The sequence below is a fragment of the Protopterus annectens genome, chromosome 1.part1 (assembly GCF_019279795.1).
Source record: "Protopterus annectens isolate FY-2018-M chromosome 1.part1, PAN1.0, whole genome shotgun sequence".
In the NCBI taxonomy this organism is placed as follows: domain Eukaryota; kingdom Metazoa; phylum Chordata; order Ceratodontiformes; family Protopteridae; genus Protopterus; species Protopterus annectens.
The window spans coordinates 221,365,485-221,387,698 of NC_056726.1; positions in this window are offsets into that span (position 1 = coordinate 221,365,485).

Sequence of the window (22,214 nt, forward strand, 5' to 3'; positions counted from 1 at the left end):
TGTCACATAATCAAAAGCTCACTTATGTGAAACTCTCTTCATCGAGACAAAAACAACAATCTTTCAGTTAAGTGAACGTTCACATCAGCAGATTTTTACACAGGGATTAAAAGCTGTTGGCCAGCATTCAACCTTCACACACACCCCAGTATGTCAAACCCACCCAGGTGGGGGGCTGTGCTCCCCACACTCTCTTAATTAAACATACCAACTCAGAGGTCACACTACAGTGGGGAAAAGTGCAAATTTCCTGATGTTGACCAACCGCCTCTGTTCCCTGTGTAAAATTTGACTGAGTTTCTTGTTCACTTAATTGAAAATTCTCTCTTTTCATCTCGGAGAACAGTGGTTCGCGAAAGTGAACATTCAACTATCTGAAGTAGACCTAAAGATATATAAATATATATATATATATATATATATATATATATATATATATATATATATATATATATATATATATATATATATATATATATATATATTTAGTCAATTTACTGAAAAGCAGTATACTGAAAGTCATAATACTGAATGTACAATGTTGAAATGTCATAATGCTGAAATATTAAAATCTTGAAATTAAAATATTATCTCTTCTCTTCTACTGGTGTAGAGAGTAGGACTTGTCCCCCCTTCCCCAGAGGAGTAGCTAGGCCATTTGGAGCACAGGGCAAGACCCTCATTTGTCCCACCCCCACAACAGACACACAGACAGAGCAAAAAAACTTTTTTGAACAGGTGTTGGAAGAAATGACAACAACTTTTCATAAAAACATAGACCAGGGGGCTTTGTGCCCACTGAGTGGTGCACTTCTACAGTTATCCTATTCCATAAGGTGTGATCCACCTTGGGTCCTGGGAACTACTGCCCCATCAGTCTGCCGAGCCTGATCTGCAATGCCATGGAACATATTATCATGGAACTTATAAACAAAGACATTGGCAACCTTCAAACACTGGACCCATGCAGTTTGGGTTCATGAAGGACCGAACTTATCTCCTGAACCTGATTGACTTCTTTGAATCAGTCTCCAGAGCTGTCAACAAGGGTAAGGTGGTCCACACAGCCTATCTGGACCTCTCCAAGGCCTTCAACACTATCCCCCACTCTGGAATCATAGATAAACTTAATAAGCTGTGCATAAATCCCTACATCACTCAATGGGTTGCCAACTGGCTTACTGACAGAACCCACACTGTAAAAGTAGCCAAATCCAAATCCAGCTCCAGACAAGTGACAAGTGGAGTATCTCAGGGTTCAGTCCTGAGACCACTCTTGTTTGGCATCTACTTCTCTGAAGTACAGGTTAACACTAAGGGACTCTGGCTAACAAAGTTCGCAGATTACTGCAAACTGGGAGCCATTATTGAAACCCCAAATGATGTGGATATTCTGCAAAAGGGCCTTACAGAAACAGATGCTTGGTGCCAGAACCATGGGCTCAAGCTCAATGCCAAGAAATGTATAGTTATCCCCTTTGGGAAAAAACATGTACCCGTGAATTACCACATAGGTGGCAGTACACTAAACACTGAAAGTGTGATAAGAGACTTAGGGACACAGATGGACAGTGGTCTCACCTTCGATAACCACATCGCCACAACAGTCAGGAAATCCTTCTATGTGGCACACCTCATCACTAAGGGCTTCTCATCCAGAAAAAAGGAGGTCATTGTCCCACTGTACTCATCCCTCATTAGACCCATTATAGAATACAACGTCCCGTTTGGTATATACCTCTCAAGACATCTGCAACAACTTGAAAGGCCACAGAAATACCTCGCTAAAAGAATCACAGGCTTAAAGCAGATGCCGTATGCTGACCATCTAAAAAAACTCCACCTATACTCTGTCGCATATCGTCTACTCAGAGGTGATCTCTGCTTAACATACAAGGCCATGTCAAACCCAGAGCTGTTGGACATGCTACACTTAAAGAAATCCCAATCCCTCAGAGACACACGCTCCAGGGATCTAAACCTTGTCATCACAATGAACAAAACATGCTGTAGGGATAGGTTCTTCACCCAGAGACTCCCCAGACTTTGGAACAGACTACCCATACATGTCAAGCAGAGCACCTCTTTGGCCTTCTTCAAAAGGAACCTTGATGATTGGATGGGAGATAGGAATTTACCCCAGAGATCATGTCAGTCGCCCTGCTAGACAGGGTTTCAGGGAAGTAAATACTGTGGGAAGAAATAGCCAGGGAATTGTTATGGCTAGGTTGGTATAGGCCCTAGGGTCGATAGCCTAGTACCAACCTATGAACCTATAAAATGTGAAAATAAGTTTTATTGAAATTTTTAAGCATTTTTTTCAGAGTTAATTATTTAATTGTCATGTAATAACTAACCAAACATAACACAATTTTAGCAATTTAAATAAACCATACATATATTAAAAAAACAGAATTCAGCACAATCCACATCTCTTTGCAGGTACAGTCCAAATGCCAACAGCAGCATAACAAATTATACTATTAATAGTTTGGTAAATATGAACTTTAACATAGAAAAGCATAAACTAGGCTGTGGAGCAGACAAAAAAGTCATGATCCAAGGAAGAAGTAGCTAAAATATGCATCCTAACCTTTCAAAATATATCTATAATGTATACTGCACAAAAAGTTTAGTGTGCGTTGTAACACCATCTGTTTACATCATGTTGATAGCTCCTTGTAACATGATGTTTTAATAATCAGTGCTACTTCAGTTAACACTGGCCCATCTACACAGCAATATGTGGTTTACTGTTTGCTAACAGTATGCCCCAGTGATATAATAAGACACCAGACACAGTGTGTGCTTACTGTTTAGCAGCAGGGGTGTGCTCTACTAGACAATAGAGACTGTACCTCTGAGTGCCTTATTTCAATTATAAAATGACCCCAAATTACTCCAATCCTAAGAAATAAATAAAGATAAATGCAAAGTGTAAGCAAGTAAGCAACAAAAGAAATAAAAAATATTGAAAAAAAAGAAAAAATGTCCTTTGGATTAAATTGCTTCTGACAGTATGAGTCATACTGGGTTTATCTCATACACACAAGGTACAGGGACTGATTCTTACTTTTGGGATGATAAATTTACATAGGCCTAAAATGGCCCAGAAGGGTAGAAAGCATAGTTCTAATCTATGAACTTAGACACACACACACACACACACACACACACACACACACACACACACACACACACACACACACGCAATACTTTTGTTACTGCACAAAACAAACCATGGCAACTACATATCACATTCTCATGATAGTCATCAATAAAGAAAATGTCTGAGCTAAAAGTAGCTTCATTTTAATTAAAACACATATTTTATAAAAAGCTTACTAATAATTCTAAATATCAAATCCAATAACTATTTCTATACGTTATTACATACAACTATCTTATTTTATGATACTCTTCAGCTATTTAAACATCAAAGAAAAGAAAGTTTCCAGTGCCCTACACCAATGTCTGACACAAGAAATGCAGTATAATACTTTGGGCAGCACAATTTGTTATTCTGAAAATCTGTAGTAATCATGAATATTTCAAGGTACTCTAATAAGGCCTCAAGAAGCCTATTAAGAATACAGAGTACAGTGAGACCTTGTTTTTGTTTTAGTTCACCTAGGCAACAAATAGACTTTCAGTGTATTAAGCAACATGTGTTGAATACTTAGCCATGGCCTCTGATAATATCTCTAAACTGTCCAGATTTTTGCAGAATATCCAGATTTTCACCTCATAAAGCTTGTGGTTTTCTGGCACATCAGTGAGGAATGATCTCACTAAATTATGACATATATTTGCATTTCAGATTTCATTTCCTTCAGAAAAATGTATAATATTACAAATCCTGTTATTCTAGCAACTTTCTAAGTTTAAACTTTATAATAGCAATATTTAAAACCTGTCCCTATTTTTAAGTCCTCAACCCCATTATTTTAGGCTTTGTCCAGATTTCTTATGTTGAAAGGCATGTCCCCTGATACTGCTTTCATAAGAGGCAGAGGCATATGTTATTTTTTTCTTTTCAGTGACCAAGAAGAGACTAGTAATATAAATTTGGTGGGTGTAGGTGGCTCACTCCCACATTGGGGTACTGGGGACCATGCTACCCTGGAAAAAACACTTACATTTCAGTAATCAGATTAACCAGTGGTTTAAGCTTTGATGATTCATAGTTGAAGGATTTGTTATATCCTTGTTTTAAAAGTAAGATGAATATATATTAAAATTATACTTGGCTTTGTTGCATTGCTGCCTATCAAGCAGTGTAGCTGCATTGTTTGCCTTCTGTCTGTAAATGTCATGGTGATCCCTTCAGTAGTTTGTTCATGCATACATAACCATTTAATTGACATCAACATGAATAATTCCCCCAATGATCATTTCATTAGTTTGTCCATGTATGCACAAGGACTCAAATGACATCAAAAGGAACCATTTCCCACAAAGGTCCCTTGAGTACTTTGCCCATGTATGCACAAGCAAAAAATATGAATCATTTCCTACAAAGATGCCTTCAGTAGTTTGTCTATGTATGCACAAGCACCAAAATGAACTACTTCCCCCAACGATGCCTTCAGTAGTTTGTCCATATATGCACAAGTACTCAAATGAAATCAGAATGAAACAGTTCCCCAACAATCCCTTCAGTAGCTTTGAGTACTAAAATAACACCAAATTGAATTATTTTCCCCAACTACACCTTCAGTAGTATGTCCAAGTAAGCGCAAGCACCAAAATGAAACATTTCCTCTCATGACCCCTTCAGTAGTCTGTTTAGCCATGCTCAAGCACCAAAAGAAAACATTTCCCTCAACGACCCCTTCATTAGTCCCTCCAAGTATACACAAGCACCAAAATGAAACATTTTCCCCAATGACCCCTTCATTAGTCTCCCCAAGTATACACAAGCACCAAAATGAAACATTTTCCCCAACGACCCCTTCATTAGTCTCCCCAAGTATACACAAGCACCAAAATGAAACATTTTCCCCAACGTCCCATTCATTAGTCTCCCCAAGTATACACAAGCACCAAAATGAAACATTTTCCCCAACGACCCCTTCATTAGTCTCTCCAAGTATACACAAGCACCAAAATGAAACATTTTCCCCAACGACCCCTTCATTAGTCTCTCCAAGTATACACAAGCACCAAAATGAAACATTTTCCCCAACGACCCTTCATTAGTCTCTCCAAGTATACACAAGCACCAAAATGAAACATTTTCCCCAACGACCCCTTCATTAGTCTCTCCAAGTATACACAAGCACCAAAATGAAACATTTTCCCCAGTGCCCCCATTCAGCAGTCTGTCTGTGCATGTATGCACAAGCAGTAAAATGAACAAGTGAGTAACCCTACTTATTTTAGAAACTTGTTTTTTCCTTCTCTAGTCTCTCACTCCGTGCACCAAATGCTCCCACAGCAAGTGATTTCAGTTGGGAAAACACTATCCCTCAACTCAGTATGGATGCCAATGATACAGTCCAACATACTGTCTTCCTTGCACCAAGGCACCACCTCCTCTACCTGAGCAGCCACTCTCTGGTCTCATTGGTGTTTTGCTAAAGCAAGATGATGTAAGCAAGTGCAGGAGGCATGCAAGAGCATCTCAGATGTTTGTTTAGGATGTATGCATTGCCATTTCCCTTGAAATGGAATAAAAAAAAAGTTGTTGTTGTATCTTTCGGCTTTTCCCGGTTAGGGGTCGCCACAGCGGAACTCCGGTCCGCTAATGATTGGCAGTAGATTTTTACGTACCGAGTTGCCAGCTCTGATGCACAACCTTCAATGAAGGTACGCCCACTCACGCATGTCTCCACACAGAAGACGCTTTAGCTGAGAATCGAACAGGACAACGTCATACTGTGAGGCGACAACGCTACCGCAGGACCACCACCGCAGTATTTGTCTAAAAACTTTTTTTTTTTTTTTTTTTTTTTAGTTTACATTGGCAACTTGCACTCTGGACAAGACAGTGCCTGGGTTTATTGCCCCATTCACTCTACCTTAGCTATGCTTCTGCTCTCCATCTCAGGACTCATATTAACACTCATTTCCAATTTTCACTAACAGGGGAGTGATATTGTTTGCTGACTAGCTGTGTACTAGAGCAATGTATGTCAGTATGTAGTGCATGCATGCTATTCATAGGCATTTTGCTTTCAACATTATAAAGTTTCATCATTTTCACATTTCAGGATTATTGCTTTTGTGGTCAGAACTGAAGCACTACATTGTTTCAGTGCCATGTGTGGCATAATCGTACGTGTAGGTGTAATAATGAAGCTTTTTTTTTTTTTTTGGACCTCACGTACAGAAGGATTTTAAAGTTGAGAAGCTGAGGGGCATGCCAGATGGGTGGATGGCATAGTGTGCCAGAATGACAGAAGAACTTGCTACAGCTCTGGTTTTAGCTAGCAGCCACTGCTCACTGGTAAAGGAAAGTGAAAGATGAAGGAAAGTGTAGATGCTGCAGGAAGTGGACACTGCTAAGTCAATGAGTACTTGGCAGTCTTCTCCCAACCAGCATTTAATATAGCAGTATATATATATATATATATATATATATATATATATATATATACTGTATACATACATATATATATATACTGTATACATATATATATATATATATATATATATATATATGTGTGTGTGTGTGTGTGTGTGTGTGAGAGTATGTGTGTGTGTGTGTATATGACTCTGTTGTGTATCACCAGACCAGACTAATGCTGAATGTAAAACAATGACAAAATAAGTTTGATCATGCACAATAGCAAACAAAAACTGAAAAATATTTCCTCCCCTATATTAAAACTAAAAACTCCATAATACTAGCCTCAAATTTGTCTAAATAATGGTAGTGTTACAGGTAAATTTTAATGATGTTAAGGAGTAGGGTTAGGGTTGGGAGAAGAGACAGCATTAGGGTTAGGGTTTACACCCATTGCTAAATATGGCAGGGGGTCCACCGCCTCTGAACCACCTTAGTAATAGGTTCATAGGGTCATAGGAGATTACTAGGCTAATATCTTAAGAGCTCTTACAAGCCGAGTCAACATAACCTGATTTTACCCAATATATGTCCCTATGGGCAAGAAGATGGAATGGATTTGTGCCTATGCATTGAATATCTTGCAGATTGCCACTGTCCATAAGGGACATATACACTACCCCAAGTGTGAATTTGCAGTTCCCCATCCGTTGATCCAAACTGCATTTGAAGAAGGCCAGGGAAGGGCTCTGCTTAATGTGAATAGGAAGCCTGTTCCAAAGAAGGTGCAATCTCTGGGGCACATGTCTGTCTGTCTCTCCACCATGTTTTGTTTTAAGTCGCTAAGTTTAGATCCCTTGCTTAGGAGACCATCATGTTGTTTGACTTTTGGATGTGTAGCAGCTCCATCAGGGCTAGATTTGTAAGTGTCTTGTAGATCAGGCATAGGTCACCCCTTAATAGTTGGTAGGAGACAGAGTAAAGGGATAAAGCTTTTTGTCAATCTGCATAGGAAATGTTGTTTACATCCTGTATTTTCTTTGTGAAGAATCTCTGAGGTCACTCCAATGGCTGTAAGTGCCTTGTCATGTACATGCCAAATGGTGCATTGTACTTGATTATTGGTCTAATGAGGGGTGAGCACAGCAGGACTATTATCTTTTTGGATCTGGATGCCATACCCTTATTTATAAGCTGTGCCACATAGAAGGACTTCCTCACCCCTGTGGACACATGGCGGTCAAAGGTCAGTCTATTATCTACCTGTGTACCTAGATCTCTCACCTTTGAGTCTACTCTTAGGGGTGTGCTATTGATGTTGTCAGTTGCAGGGGTATTTGACCTCCCAAAGGGTATGATAATGCATTTTTTCACTTTCAGTTTTAGGCCATAAACTCTTAATCTGATCTAGACTCTCCTGAAGGATAACTGCATCACTGGAGGATTCAGAGATTGCCCCCAGCTTGCAGTTATCAGCAAACTTTGTCATCCAGAGGCCTTCCACATTAGCTTGACTTCAGGGAAGTATATTCTGAACAGGAATGGTCCACAGCACTGAACGCTGTGGCACACCACTAATAACTGGTCTCTTGCTGGACCTGGATTTACCCACTTTAACCACGTGTCCTATTCTTGAGCAAATTGGCTATCCATCTGATGATATATGGATTTATGCCCAGTTTTGTGAGTTTATTTATAATACCTGAGTGGGGAATTGTGTCAAATGCCTTGGCATGCTCAAGGTAGGCATTATGTACTGTTTTACTCTTATCCATGGTCTTTGCGACTTTCTCAAAGAAAACCACCAGATTCAGTAGGCATGATCTGTTCTTGACAAAGCCAAATTGGGTTGAGTCCAGTGTTTGGAGGTTCCCAATGTCATTATTTATCAGGTCCATAATTGTTCTTTCCATGGCATTACATATAAGACTGCTCAAACCTATGGGTCTGTATTTCCAGAGTCAGTAGATGGCCTTCCTTTATGCAAAGGGATGACTGTTGCTGTCCTCCACTCTACTGTGACAAAGCTAGCATGGAGGCTGTGGTTAAATAGAGATCCTAATGGGCCTGATAAGTCCTGATTTAAGCTGTTTAAGAGGCAACCTGGTATATTGCCAGGCCCCAATGAAGTTGTGTTTTTAGGTTAAGAAGGAGCAGTGGCAACCTGTTCTTTGGTGATAATTGGCGGTGGAGTGGTGGAGAGTATGTCTTGGGGGAACACTGTGGGTGATGGGGAGGTGAAGTTTGAGATTAATTTGTTGGCCAGCAAACTTGTTATATCTTCTGGCTGAGTATAGATGATGCCATCTACAACTAATTCTGCACATTGCTGGTTGTTGCCATTAAAATTGTGAACACAACTGAAAAATGCCTTTTGGCTATCCTTAGCTTTGGAGTATATTTTGCCTCAAAGTCTGCTTTCAGAGTCTTAACAAGTTCTCTGATTCACTTGTTTAGACTAATGAGGGACTTTTTGCTCTGTTGTGCACATTCCCTTTTATTTCTCGACAGGATTTTCTTTATTTTCTTGTATAACCTGTTAATATCAGTTGTTCACCAGGGTGGCTTGTTTTCGCGGTTTGGCCTGGGTTTTCAGTCTGGTACTGCTCTTTCTATACAGTCGATATGGCTGTACAGGACTTTTGTGTACACCACTGCATAGGTGTTTTACTTTTCTAGATTTGGGGGAGCTTGTAAACTATCTATGCCATCCCTTACCAGGGGATAATTTACCTTAGAGAAGTGAGTCTAGTAACTTCAGGTATAATGTATGGGTTTCCTGTTTCATGGTGGGGAATCTGTAGCTAGCAGGTATATGGTAATGGATTTTTTCCCATGGTTAGTTGTACATGGAGTAGCTCAAACATGTCATATTGTTTGACCAGCTTTTAGATGCGCTTATCCATTATGTAGGTAGATACACCTTTGCCTTTTGCTCTTTCATGTTCAGTGGCTGTCAGAATGTATGAAAGGCATTATAGCCATGCACTGCCAGAGTACTTTCCATGGTTTTGAACCATGTTTCAGTAGCTGCACAGACATCATCATTCTCCAGGGTGAGGAGAGCTTTCAGGGAGTGAGGTTTCTTGTTTAGACTCCTAGCATTAAGCAGTAACACTGATAGCTTATCCTGAGTAGCTTTAGTTATGTTGGAAGGTTTGTTTGCTAAGCAGTGCCTAAAAAAAGGCACTATAGGAGTAGATAATGTTTTGGCCACTGTCCTAAAGCCAAGAGGTGACAGGTGAAGACCATCCTTGGCAAAGCAGCATGGCCTGTTAACCATGTCTTCCCAAGCTGGCCAGTATTGCACCCCTTTGGAATGACATCAGTAGCTAAGCCAATTGTTAAAGTCGATCATTCTCTGCAGGTATTGTGGCATCATCCTTGGATTCAGGATATACCTGCCTCTATCACATATTCTGACAGCTCAATCATGCCTTTCATCATATAGTCTAGAGAGATATGTCTCAAGTCATTTACACCCACATGGATTATGATTGAGTCATACTGGTACTTAGGGGTAATTGACATGAGTGCTTGCATGATCTGGTGAATCCTGGCCCTTGACAGGCAACTAACTGAAAGAGCATTTTGCCTTATGGGCTTTGTAGTTAAGACACAATGAGAAGTGGCTTTATGTGCTACAATGGTAATTGTCTTGTTTGTATACATGCAAAGTTTCTGACTGCACCTTAGAGGCCTTTGAGGTTTGGGTAAGTTAATGTGAGCACCTCTGCATATGTGGGTCTATCTGTGTGGTGCTTTGTGAGTGCAGTGAGTGATGTTTTTGAGTTGCTGACAACCTGTTTGTTGCTTTTTATCTCTGATTGTGAGAGTCTATCCTCCACTGTCAATGAGTAACTACATCTCCCACATACTGTATTTGTTTATTCAAGAATTAAGTTGTTGTCAATGTACATAAGGCAAATGTTACATTGCCTCAGGATGCCCATGTCCACCAAGCTGGATCTTAACCCTAATGCTGTCCCTTCCTCAACCCTACCCCTTCACCTTAACGTCATTAAACCCTTCCTGTAACACTGTCACTACACGAGACAGACTCAGACACAAACATTCACAAACACACACAAACAACACTACATCTGTCCCCTAACCTAACCCTTACACTAAAATACACAAACTCTCACACAAACAAACAACACCCATACTTCACTCATCTCCAACCCTAACCCTAACTCACATGTGCACACACACACACACACACACACACACACACACACACACACACACACACACACACACACACACACACACACACACACACACACACACACACACACACACACACACGCACACACGCACACATGCACACACACATGCACACACACGCACGCACACACACACACACACACACACACACACACACACACACACACATACACACACAGAAAATCTTACCCTCACAACCCACCTTACCTGTATTGACAGTCCATACCATTGACATATCCACCATTCAGCCATCTGCACCATTGACTTTAATCTTACCACTGAGTTTGATGAACAAAAGTACATTTGGTAAAATGCAAGGGAACCATGGATAGATAGATAGATAGATAGATAGATAGATAGATAGATAGATAGATAGATAGATCTAGCTATACACACATACATGCATATTTTTTAACCTTACCTTCTCCATCTATACTGAAACTAAGAAACAGGGTTTTTTTAATAAAGGCTTATTTAAACAGTCATCTTCCACCTTGGCTGTGAGTTATGAGTGACCATGCAGGTAGCAGCTAGCAGTGATGTGAATAAGAAAAGATGGGATTTGTACATCTTTGTGTTCCCTACATTTTCAACAAGGGAGGTGAGTAATTCTTATTTTACAAATTATTTACAATCTTCTTCTTTCAGCTTTTCCTGGTTAGGGGTCACCACAGTGGATCACCTGTCTGTTCATGCTTGGCAGTGGAGTTTTTTATGGTGTTGGGTTGCCAGCCCAGCACTCAATCTTACACAGAAGGCACACACACGCTCACACCTAAGGCCAATTTAGAGTGTCCAATCCACCTACAGCATGTCTTTGGGAGGAAACCGGAGCACCTGGAGAAAACTCACATGACCACAGGGATGACATGCAGACTCCACACAGAAGGCACCCCAGCCGAGAGTCGAACTGGAGAACCTCTTGCTGTGAGGTGGGAATGCTAACTGCTGCACCACTGTGGCTGCCCTATTTTACAACTTATTTACAATAAACTACAACATTAATAGCACTTAATACTACATTTTAAAAGGTCTTAACTGTCCCCTGTTTGGTATGCCACTTTTTACATCTATAGGACAGTTAGAAATAGGGCATCCAAGAATCAGTTTTGTAAGTACCAGTTTGCATTTAGTAAACAGATAATTAGAGGCTTTGTGATAGAAGAGATGAACAAGTATTGTTTGGCTGATCTGGAAAGGTGATGTCTAAATTAATATACAAGTTGCAAAATATAATAACAAAGTGGGAAATGAAAAATAGGATCTTTTGAAAATACCCGAATAGAACAGTGACAAAAGGAGGTACTGCCAGCACAGCTATCTGGAATTTTGTAAATAATTATATCCCATTTGTGAAAAACAAACTAATTTATATAAGATGCTTGTATTACAAATATATTAGACCTGTATGTCATGTTTATATCAAACTGCTCTGTACATATGTTTGTGTTGAAAAAGTATTTGTAAAGTGCTGTGTTTAAAATGTATCCACAGTGTTCCCTACTGGAAGAGAACAGAAATGTACATGCACTATTGTAACTGTTTAAATGTATATTTTTTAACAGTGGAAACTGGAATACAGGAGGTTAACCTCAGTCCCACAAACTTTAGAAAAATATTTGAAATTAAATTACTTTATAGACTGACAGTTTTCAATGCAGCTAGATAAACAAAGTCTGTACTAGGAAGCTTTCTGTATTGTCTTTGGAGTGAACTAATTGCTAGTCTGGAAGCATGAAGGACTACAATTGTTTTATGACTTCCAGCATCTGCCAAAGATCTGAGCAAAAGCCCTTGTCTATGTATTTTTACAGCTAGATGCTAAATGCTGCCAGCTGACAGCAGTGGGGTTTTGGCCTGGGAACTAGAAGTCAGATGACCAGAAATTAGGTCATTCTGCAAGCTATCCCAGCACTAATATTTTACATATTAGTGAAACAGTGTATTCTGCATTCTGTCTTGGACCTGACAACAACAACAATAAGAACCATTCACCACATCTGCCTTGCTCTAATGAAGTAAGTTTCTAGGGAACAATATAACTCTCTTAGATACAGTCAAGAATATAGCAAAACTTAGTTTAGATTTTATTTTTCTTTATTTGTGTGAGCTTGTACTGCAATGTTATTTTAAATATTTCCTGTGGGTTTGAATTCAGATGTCACTGTGAATATATATTTAGCATTGTCTTGTGCTTTTATTAGTTATTATTCAATATACTTAAACCTTTAATTGTGGCTGATCTGTGTAGAGATATTTAAGTTTTGAGAGTGCTTGCATATTTATTTGTTGACACTGTGTGGGCTACTCCTAATAGCCTTGCTGTTGGTCAAACTACCATTTCTGTTAATATTAATATTACACAGTAAGATTGGACACACTTTATTAAGGTACAAAAATAATAAAACGGACACCAAAGATGGCTTAGGCAGCTAAAAATAAATCAAATACATATATATATATATATATATATATATATATATATATATATATATGTGTGTGGGTCTAGGACTATTCGTTGAAAGCACATTTCACTGAAACACATTTGACTGTGCGCAATTCACTGAAAGCTCAATTCACTGAAAACACACAATTCACTGAACCACATTTCACTGAGTTATATATGGCCTTTTCCTCACCGTAGTGCGACTCTGGAGTTAATATATATAGCAAGGGGGGTGTAGGGGGTACCACCCCCCACATTGGGTGATGTGGGGGTCATAGCCCCCCACCTATTTTAAATATTTTGAACTATATACATGGATACTTGAATTCCAATAAATTACTCTTTTCTGAACATAATATATATCCAAACTATGTGGGGGACTATGCTCACCACACCCCCACACACCCCCATACTATATATATATATATACTAACTCCAGGGTCGCACTACAGTGGGGAAAAGGCCATATATAACTTTCAGTGAATTGTGTTTTCAGTGAATTGAGCTTTCAGTGATTTGTGCACAGTCATTTGACTTTCAGTGAAATGTGCTTTCAGTGAATAGTCCTAGACCCATATATATATATATCTATATATATATATATATATATATATATATATATATATATATATATATATATATATATATATATATATATATAAAATGAGCTTCAATATGCACACACAAAATAGGTGAGTGCTTTCACGTAAAATACACTTTGTCAGACCATGGTCTGAAGAAGCGCATTTTACGCGAAAGTGCTCAACTGTTTTGTTTGTGCATATTAAAGCTTGTTTTATATATCTTTTTGTATTTGAATTTGATTTATTTTTAGCTGCCTAAGCCATGTTTGGTGTCTGTTTTATTATTTTTGTATCTTAATTGTTTTTTGGATACCTTTCTCCTGCAGTGGTTCTGTTTTTTTCTCACCCTTTCTTATGGGCCTTAAAGTAGCTGGCAAGAGTGACTGATGGCATTGAAAACTACCTTTAATTCTGGGCAAAAGGGGGCATAGCTAGCAAATCTGTACCAGCCATTTTCAGGTGTGTGCATGTGTGTAAATCAAACCTCAAAGAGTGTATGTGTCAGCTACTTGGGCAGGAACATGAAGCACTGGTTGGACAAAGAGGGTGCTGGAAGTCTTGGATTGGTCACTTAGCTGAGATCTCAGCTCTATAACTGTGCCAGTGGGTAGTTTTATTGGGGATCTAGAGAAAGAGATAGAAACCAGCCTCAGACTGACTGTGGTCTCAATGTGCTCTAAAGGGAAATTGCACTTGATACAGAGAGCTGCCTGTGAAACTACTGTATGTGCACCTGTTATCCTCTCAGTGAACACCCCCCCCCCCCCCGTTACCAGTGGTGAAGACTGAGGCTCCTTGATTAATCGGCTGGCAGTGGTTTGTCATAACAAGAACAACTAGTTTTAAAGGGCGGCACAGTGGTGCAGCGGTTAACATTGTCGCCTCACAGCAAGAGGTTCTCTGGTTATATTCTCGGCTGGGGTGCCTTCTGTGTGGAGTTTGCATGTTCTCCCTGTGTTCGCGTGGGTTTCCTCCGGGTACTCTGGTTTCCTCCCACATTCCAAAGACATGCATCTGGAGCATTTCTCTCCGGGCCTCTGCTGAAAACAGGCTCTGTGGAACCTAGTCAGACTTTCCCAGTCAACAAATGTTTAATAAATAAATAAAGGAACATTCTCACAGACTAAAGGTCACAGTGACCCACTGCATGTTTTCCTTGTTGTTATAATTTTAAAGAAAACAGAAGTTCAAACATTCGCTGTCCACTTGAGATGAGTCATGAAACCAGACAAAGGTTTACCTTAGTAACCACTTATTAAAACAAATAAACAAAATGACTGACACTGGAGAATACTAATAGTAACCAAGATAACAAATAACCCTTGCAAGCCATAAACATAAAGTAACCAGGGCAGCTGGTTGGTATCTTCACACCCTTTCAAGCCTAGGAACTTATAACCCAGGTGTGTACACCATGCCCCTCTGACAGATCTGCAGCCTTCCTAAGTCAGGGCTTCAATCTTTTTGTCCCTAAAGACTTGCTTCTCAAACAAGGACTCTTTGGTCTTCCTGACCTGTCAGTAAACACAAGAGGCTACTGAACTAATAGGATGGAATACAAAGGGGGGGGGTTGAAGTTGTGAGGTCACCACCCACCAAATTATAATATTAATATGAATATGAATGAGATGGAATGGAAGTTTATTTTATTTTATTTATTTTACATTTGTTGACCGGGATATTCTGACTGGATACATGCCCATTTTCAGTGGAGGCCCACGGAGAAAAGCTCAAAAGGTATACATATACAATCATTACAAGTTCATGTTGAACAGGAGTAATCATATAATACAAATATAACACATTTTACAGTCTAGTTAAATTTATGGAAATATACAACTTATTCTAGTACATTTAAATTTGTACAGTCTAATAATCTTCTAAACTGGCTTAACAAAGATATTTGAGTAGCACTTACAGACATAGGATAGATACACCAGTATGCATAAAGATTTAGTCAGGCTTGGAGCAGGGACCCCTGAGGCAATTCTTTCACAATTTTTTTTATTATTTTTATTTTATTTTACATTTGTTAACCAGGGGTGACTGAGCCAAAAAGGCCCTTTTTCAGAAGAGGCCCGGGGAGAAAAGCTCCACAAAGAAAAATTACAGATACATTTAGTTAGACATGATCAGTATACACACAAATTACAAAAGACATGTTTTTTACAGTGATATGCGGCACATCAACAGTTACAGTGGAGAGAACAAACAAAAAAAAATATTAATTTAAAAATCAAGGTAATTAATACATTTGTGGTGTACAGCTGAATTTTGGAGCATAGGTAGAATACATACATAGTACACAGGTACAGTACACACATTGTAGATTAGCCAGTGTTTGTGAGTAAGAGTGAAAACTATTATCAAGTACTCTATGTTTAGTATGTGTACCTTATCCACTTTCACTAGCCTGGGGAGCAATCGTGGTACTGCCAACTTTGCTTGAGATGTTGCCTAATGAGGTTTTTAAAGGAGGCTTTGGATGATGTGTTTTGTATGCTAGTGGGGAGAGAGTTCCAATTTTTAGCCACTGAACTACTATATAATGTGTCTTCAAAGCTATTGTAGTTGCTGGTGACTTCTTGCTTGATGATCTAAGAGACCTTTTGGCTGAGTGATGTTGTACTAGGTTTTTGAGGGCAGGACACTTATTGGGGAGTTAATATATAGAATGACAGAGGCAGAGCTGATTGTAAGTTAGGAGGTTGGGCAGTTCAAGCCAGTGGAGCTGTCTCAAAGCAGTACAGTGATGAGTTCTATATGAGCAATTTGCAGCAAAGTGGGCAATTCTGTTATAGCAGGCTTCCATTTTGCTTAGTTCAGTTTTGTTGAGATTAGTCAGAATGGGAGATGCATAGAGTAGAGAGGATAGAAGTTGGGACCGAGCAATGGCTGCTCTTGTGTTGTTGGTAAGAAATGGTTTAATATGGTAGAGTGATCCCAGTCTGGCATGTACTTTTTTAATAGTTAAATTGAGATGACTATCAAATTTTAGGTGGGAGTCTATGGTTATTCCCAATAGCTTAGCCTATGCCACTGGAGTGATTGGAGTAGCATTTGTGGAGTAGATAGTGAATTGACTGTTATCAGTGGTTTTGTTAGAACTGGTTATAATCATAAGCTGAGTTTTCTTTGGATTGAGGATAAGTTGGGCTTTAGTAAGGTAGTTTTCAACATCAGAGAATGCTAGTTGAGTTGTTTGCAGGAGGGTGGGAATGTTTGTGCAGCACAGATTAAGATACTGTCATGTGCATACTGAATGATAGATGCATGTTGTGTGGAGGTATGGAGGTCATTTGTGAAGACTGTGAATAATAGTGGTCCTAATATAGAACCCTGTTGGACTTCTATAGTTATGGGCAGCTGAGGAGAGATAGAATTTTCCCATTTCACAGCTTGGTACCTGTCAGTTAATTAGCTTTGGAACCAGGTAAGAGTGGAATTTGATAGACGATATTGGTTTAGTTTGTTTAGCAGGATTTGGTGTGAGACTGTGTCAAATGCTTTGGTCATATCCAGAAAAGGAATTGACACCTGTAGGCCTTCATTTTTGAGATGGTTTACTGTGTCTGTGAAACAGAGGAGGGCTGTAGTTGTACTATGGGCAGGTCTGAAACCATACTGAGTAGGTGACAGGATGCTGCTATCTAAGAGATAGTTTAGCATCTGGGTATGGATGCATTTTTCTAGGATTTTGCCCAGGGGGGAGAGTAAAGCAATGGGTCTGTAGTTATTAAGCTCAGTGGAGGTCCCGCCTTTATGTATGGGTGTTACATAGGATATTTTCCAAAGTTTGGGCACATAGTTTTCAACAATTGATCTGTTTATGAGAGTGGAGACTGGGACAGCAATAGCATCTGCTGTGAGTTTCAAGAAATAGCTGGGGAGTAGGTCGGCTGCTGTTGATGAGGTTTTTAGTTTGGAGAGCATGCTTTTGATTGAAGTGGTGGAAACTGTTTTGAGGGTAAAGCTTGTATTAGTGTTATTTGTGTTGGGGGGATAGTGAGGAAGGAACCGTCCTGTGATACTAAGGATAGAATTGAGTTCACAAAGTGGGAGTTGAATTGTGTTTCGATGGGAACTTTAGTGTCAGAGGCGGTTGGTTTGGGGGTAGCCTTTTGGGTGGATTTTAGTAGCTGGTTTACATTTTTCCAAAATTTTGGGGGGGGGGGTGTTGGTATTTTGTTTGTAATGTTGTGTAGTAGGATTTTTTGTCCAGCCTAATGCATTTTTTTTGCACGGTTGCGCAGTTCTTTGTACTTAGTTAAGCTTTGTGTTTCTTTGGGGGTTTTTTGATAGTAAAGCCAGGCAGTGTCTCTGGACTTGAGGATTTGTTTGGTTTCTTTACTGAGCCAGGGGTTTGTAGAGGTTCTAACCTTGATTTTGGGCAATGGAGCAACAGTGTCTAGGTGTTGCAGAAATGTTTGTTGAAATATGCTACAGCCTGGTCAAGTGGGAGGGTTTTTAGGGGGGTTAGGGGGGTCCAGTCACAGTTACAGAGTAAAGTGTTGAAGACCTCAGGAGAGAATGTTTTTGTGTTTCTAGTGGATATATAGTTAGTGGTTTTGCATATGCTTGTTCTACTACATATAAAGTATATTATGTTGTGGTCACTTAAGGTGTCTGGAAGACTGCCTGTGTGAGGGTACAATGTGGGGTTGCTAGTTAGGACCCAGTCAAGGATGGATTCCCTTTTAGATTTTTTATCACATCTAGTTGGTATTTGGACTAGCTGCTGGTAGCCATGGAGATTTATTAGATTACTTGGTGGTTCTGATATACAGGTGAACCAATCTAGGTTGAAGTCCCCCAGGATAAGGGTTTCTTGTGGGTATGTGGAAGAACACCAGGATAAGAAGTCTTCAAGGCTAGCAGGTGTATTATCAGGTGGAATATAAATCACAATTGTGGTGATGACCTTTTTAGGGTGAAGTTGAAGTTGTGAGATAAGTATGTCCCAATTATTGGGGGAGGGGTAGGAGTTTGGTAATTGACGGACAGTTAAGTTGGACTTGTACAGTAAGGCAGTTCTACCCCCTTTACGAAGTGGTCTGTCTTGTCTAATGATATTGTAGCCGGTAGGGAGTACTTCTGAGTTAGCTATGTTTTTATTTAGCCAGGTTTCTGTAAAAGCAACTATGTCTGGGGAGTAGTGTGCCATTGTGACCTGGAGTTCAGGTATTTTATTTTTGATACTTCTAATATTGATATTTAGCATTAAAAGATGGTTGGTTTTGCTGCTGTTGTTGATTTGCCCAGGGATGAAGAAAGTGGGGGTGTTATGTTCTGACATTTGTGCTGGAGCAGTTTGTGCTGGACAGGATAGATTTGGGCCTGGGTTGGGGTGGATATCCCCACTTATGGTGAGCCTGCTGTTAAAATGGTGATACAGATGTTGGAGCTTGGTGAGGAGTGTGAGAAAGTATTGTGTTTTTTTTGGAGTAGGAATGAGAGCATATGTGTTTAGTTCTGAATTGGTCCGTTATGTAAGTGGAGATGCTAATAAACTAAAGTTGTGACAAATTCTGCAAGTACCAGGAAAGGGTAGGAGGGGTCTGTCTAGCCAGCCACCAAGTAAGTTTAAACACATGATGAGGGGTTATTTAAAGCCATCCTATGCTCCATCTCTCAAGCTGTGACTTACTTGTAGACAACAGGTGTGCTGGCAGGCCTTCTTTAGCTTGTTTAACAGCAACTAGAGTGAACCAAAAACATGACTTGATATGGCATTTACTTTTCATGTTCAAGTTAACCTCGCAAAAGTGACAGAGGTTATACCCACTGGGGATACTGAGGGTAACAACACAGGAAAGCTAACACAAGCAATAATAGAGTCTGTATCAGTTGTTTAGAACATATGAATCTGAATGAAGGGAAAAAGGTGAACAGGAAGGGAGCAATTTATTAACATCTCCATTTGTGAAAGAATTGCCTCAGGGGTCAACAAATGTAACAAGAAATAAGAGATCAAGGAAGGAGGTACTTGAACTAGATCAAGAAAAACTCAGCTGAAGAAAGAGACGTGCTACAGTAGGTGTGTCTGGGTAATTAGGAACAGACCCTATAATGCCAATGTACGCTACACCTGCTCCCAAACAGTGCCGCAAAAAGAGCCTCAGGGTTTAATAATAGTTGATTCTATGCTGTAGGGAATTAAGAACATGATTCCTAGAATAGGCAAAATGGGAGCACACTGAATATTATCATCTAGATGCAAACAGATATACTTAAGTAGAAGAAAAAGAAAATATATGATATTGAAATGGTAGGGGTAGGTAATAATGATCTGGGTAATACGAATCATGCAATAATTTCAATCAGTAGAAGTAAGGTTTTCAAGCTGTTCAACTTTCTTTGAGAATGACCTTATCTTCCCTTTTTGTTTGTCTTTGTCTTTGATTATTTTTTTGAGAAATACCCTTTCCCTCTTTTTGTTCACTTTATCCGTTAACGTCAAGTTGAAAGGGATGCCAGTTCAGAGAAACTTACAGTGTGCCAGATGAAGTAGATGTGGTTCTTGCCTTGCAAGGTGTGACACTTGAAAAATAATGATACATTAGACAAAAACAAGGAATCCCTGCTTTTTCACCTTTAAAGAGATATTTGTCAGGGAGTCATTTGCACTGCTCCATTTGATGTGATGAAGCTGCACTCATGCAAGGAGTCAGGGAGCATAGTTGCTGATCAGGCTGGAATGCACTATCAGCATTCAGAAGTGGATACCAAGAGTCCATTTGCATTCAGGGCTGAAATGCTGCAGTGCTCTGTTTGTGGTATTTAGACTGCAGTAAGGCAGCTTAACATAAAGCACTTTCTTTATCTTCATTTTTTTTTACCCCCAAGATGAAAAGGGTACCAGATATGGGAAATGCACAAGGCACTGGAGCTAACTACAGCTCTGCACAGTCCATACTTAAAAAGGGACATGTATCCATTCAGATTACCTGGTTAACAAATGCATAAAACAAAATGAGAAAAAAAAGACCTGGTTTTAGAGATACAGCGACAAAAATGTACCTTTACTTCTAAGAGATGTAAATAACTATCATAGTATAACTTAGTACTGGGAAGTATATATATAAAATGTTTCAAACCACTAATGTCAGGGAATATTCTTGGGCAAAATGTTTTACCAGAAGACAAACTAAAGGAACAGTTCAAATATCCCCCAGTGAGTTTCTGGATCCTAATGATAATCTATTGGATGGTCCAGGCAGCATAATATTTAAAACAGGAATGCAAAAACTTAATTAAGAGTTAAATATAAAATAAAATATTTGTTATAAGGTTTTACATAAGGAAATTATCTTGCTTATATATGTATGAGGGAGTACAGAAATGGTATAAGAGGTACTGGAGAGAGAGAAAGGAAAATGTGAGAGAAAACAAGGGCAGATATTTTGGGAGGAAACACAAACATTACTACAATAAATAATGTCATCTTAACTGTGAGCTAGCCATTATTAAGGGGAATTCTCATTAGATCAGATTTTTCCCATTCCTATCCTTTCTCTGCAATTTTTATATTACAACACACTTACAAGATTAACTGGAAAAATTATGAAAACAATAGCAGATTTATCCTGGATGCCAGCATTGTACGGGTCTATGTTATATCACTGAATGGCTACATTGTCAAATGGCATCTCATCGACAGTGCAAGCCATCGAACCCCCACACCCCCCACTAATTATATATACCAACTCCAAGATCGCACTACTGTGGGAAAAGGGGAAATTTCCTGATCCCTACCATAATGTGAACTCAGTCAGAACGGATCAATGACCTGCATTGTCAGCGAGATGCCATTCGAAAATCTGGCCATCCGATGGTATGACATAGACCTGCATAGTATAACAGTTTTCCTAAAATGCTGTTGAATATGGATATGATTACCCCTTACCATTTTAATTTCATTTCCACTAGACATTTAACCCTCCCAATCACCCCCTAGCTCACCTTTTTTATCTTTGCCAAGTTCATTCTACATGTTTATAACCATGTTTGGTGACCTAGAGGTAAAGTCCTGACTACAACCCAAGTGACCCAGCTTTGATTAGCGGCTCGAGCACTTCATGCCAATAGAAGGGGATGACAAGTGTGCCCATCCTGGGGAGGACAGTGTGTGGAGTAAAACACACATAACCATAATCCCCTCGGAGAAGGGTAGTATTGCTATGAGTGACCCAGAGTGGGCTTTTTTCTTATCAAGCCACCACCTGCTTGTAGTCCTCATTAGATATTGCATGCGGTACACACTCACTGGGGGAGGACATTGTTAATTTTTGCAATGATGTCAGCAAACTGTCTGACCTCTAACCCCACCCAGGGGTGTGTTTAGAGACTTGGATAAAAATACTCTCACAGCTGAATATTGTCCCCTCTAGACAGCTGATACCCTAGCACCATGCTTCTCAATCTGCTGCCCTTGAAAAGAGGT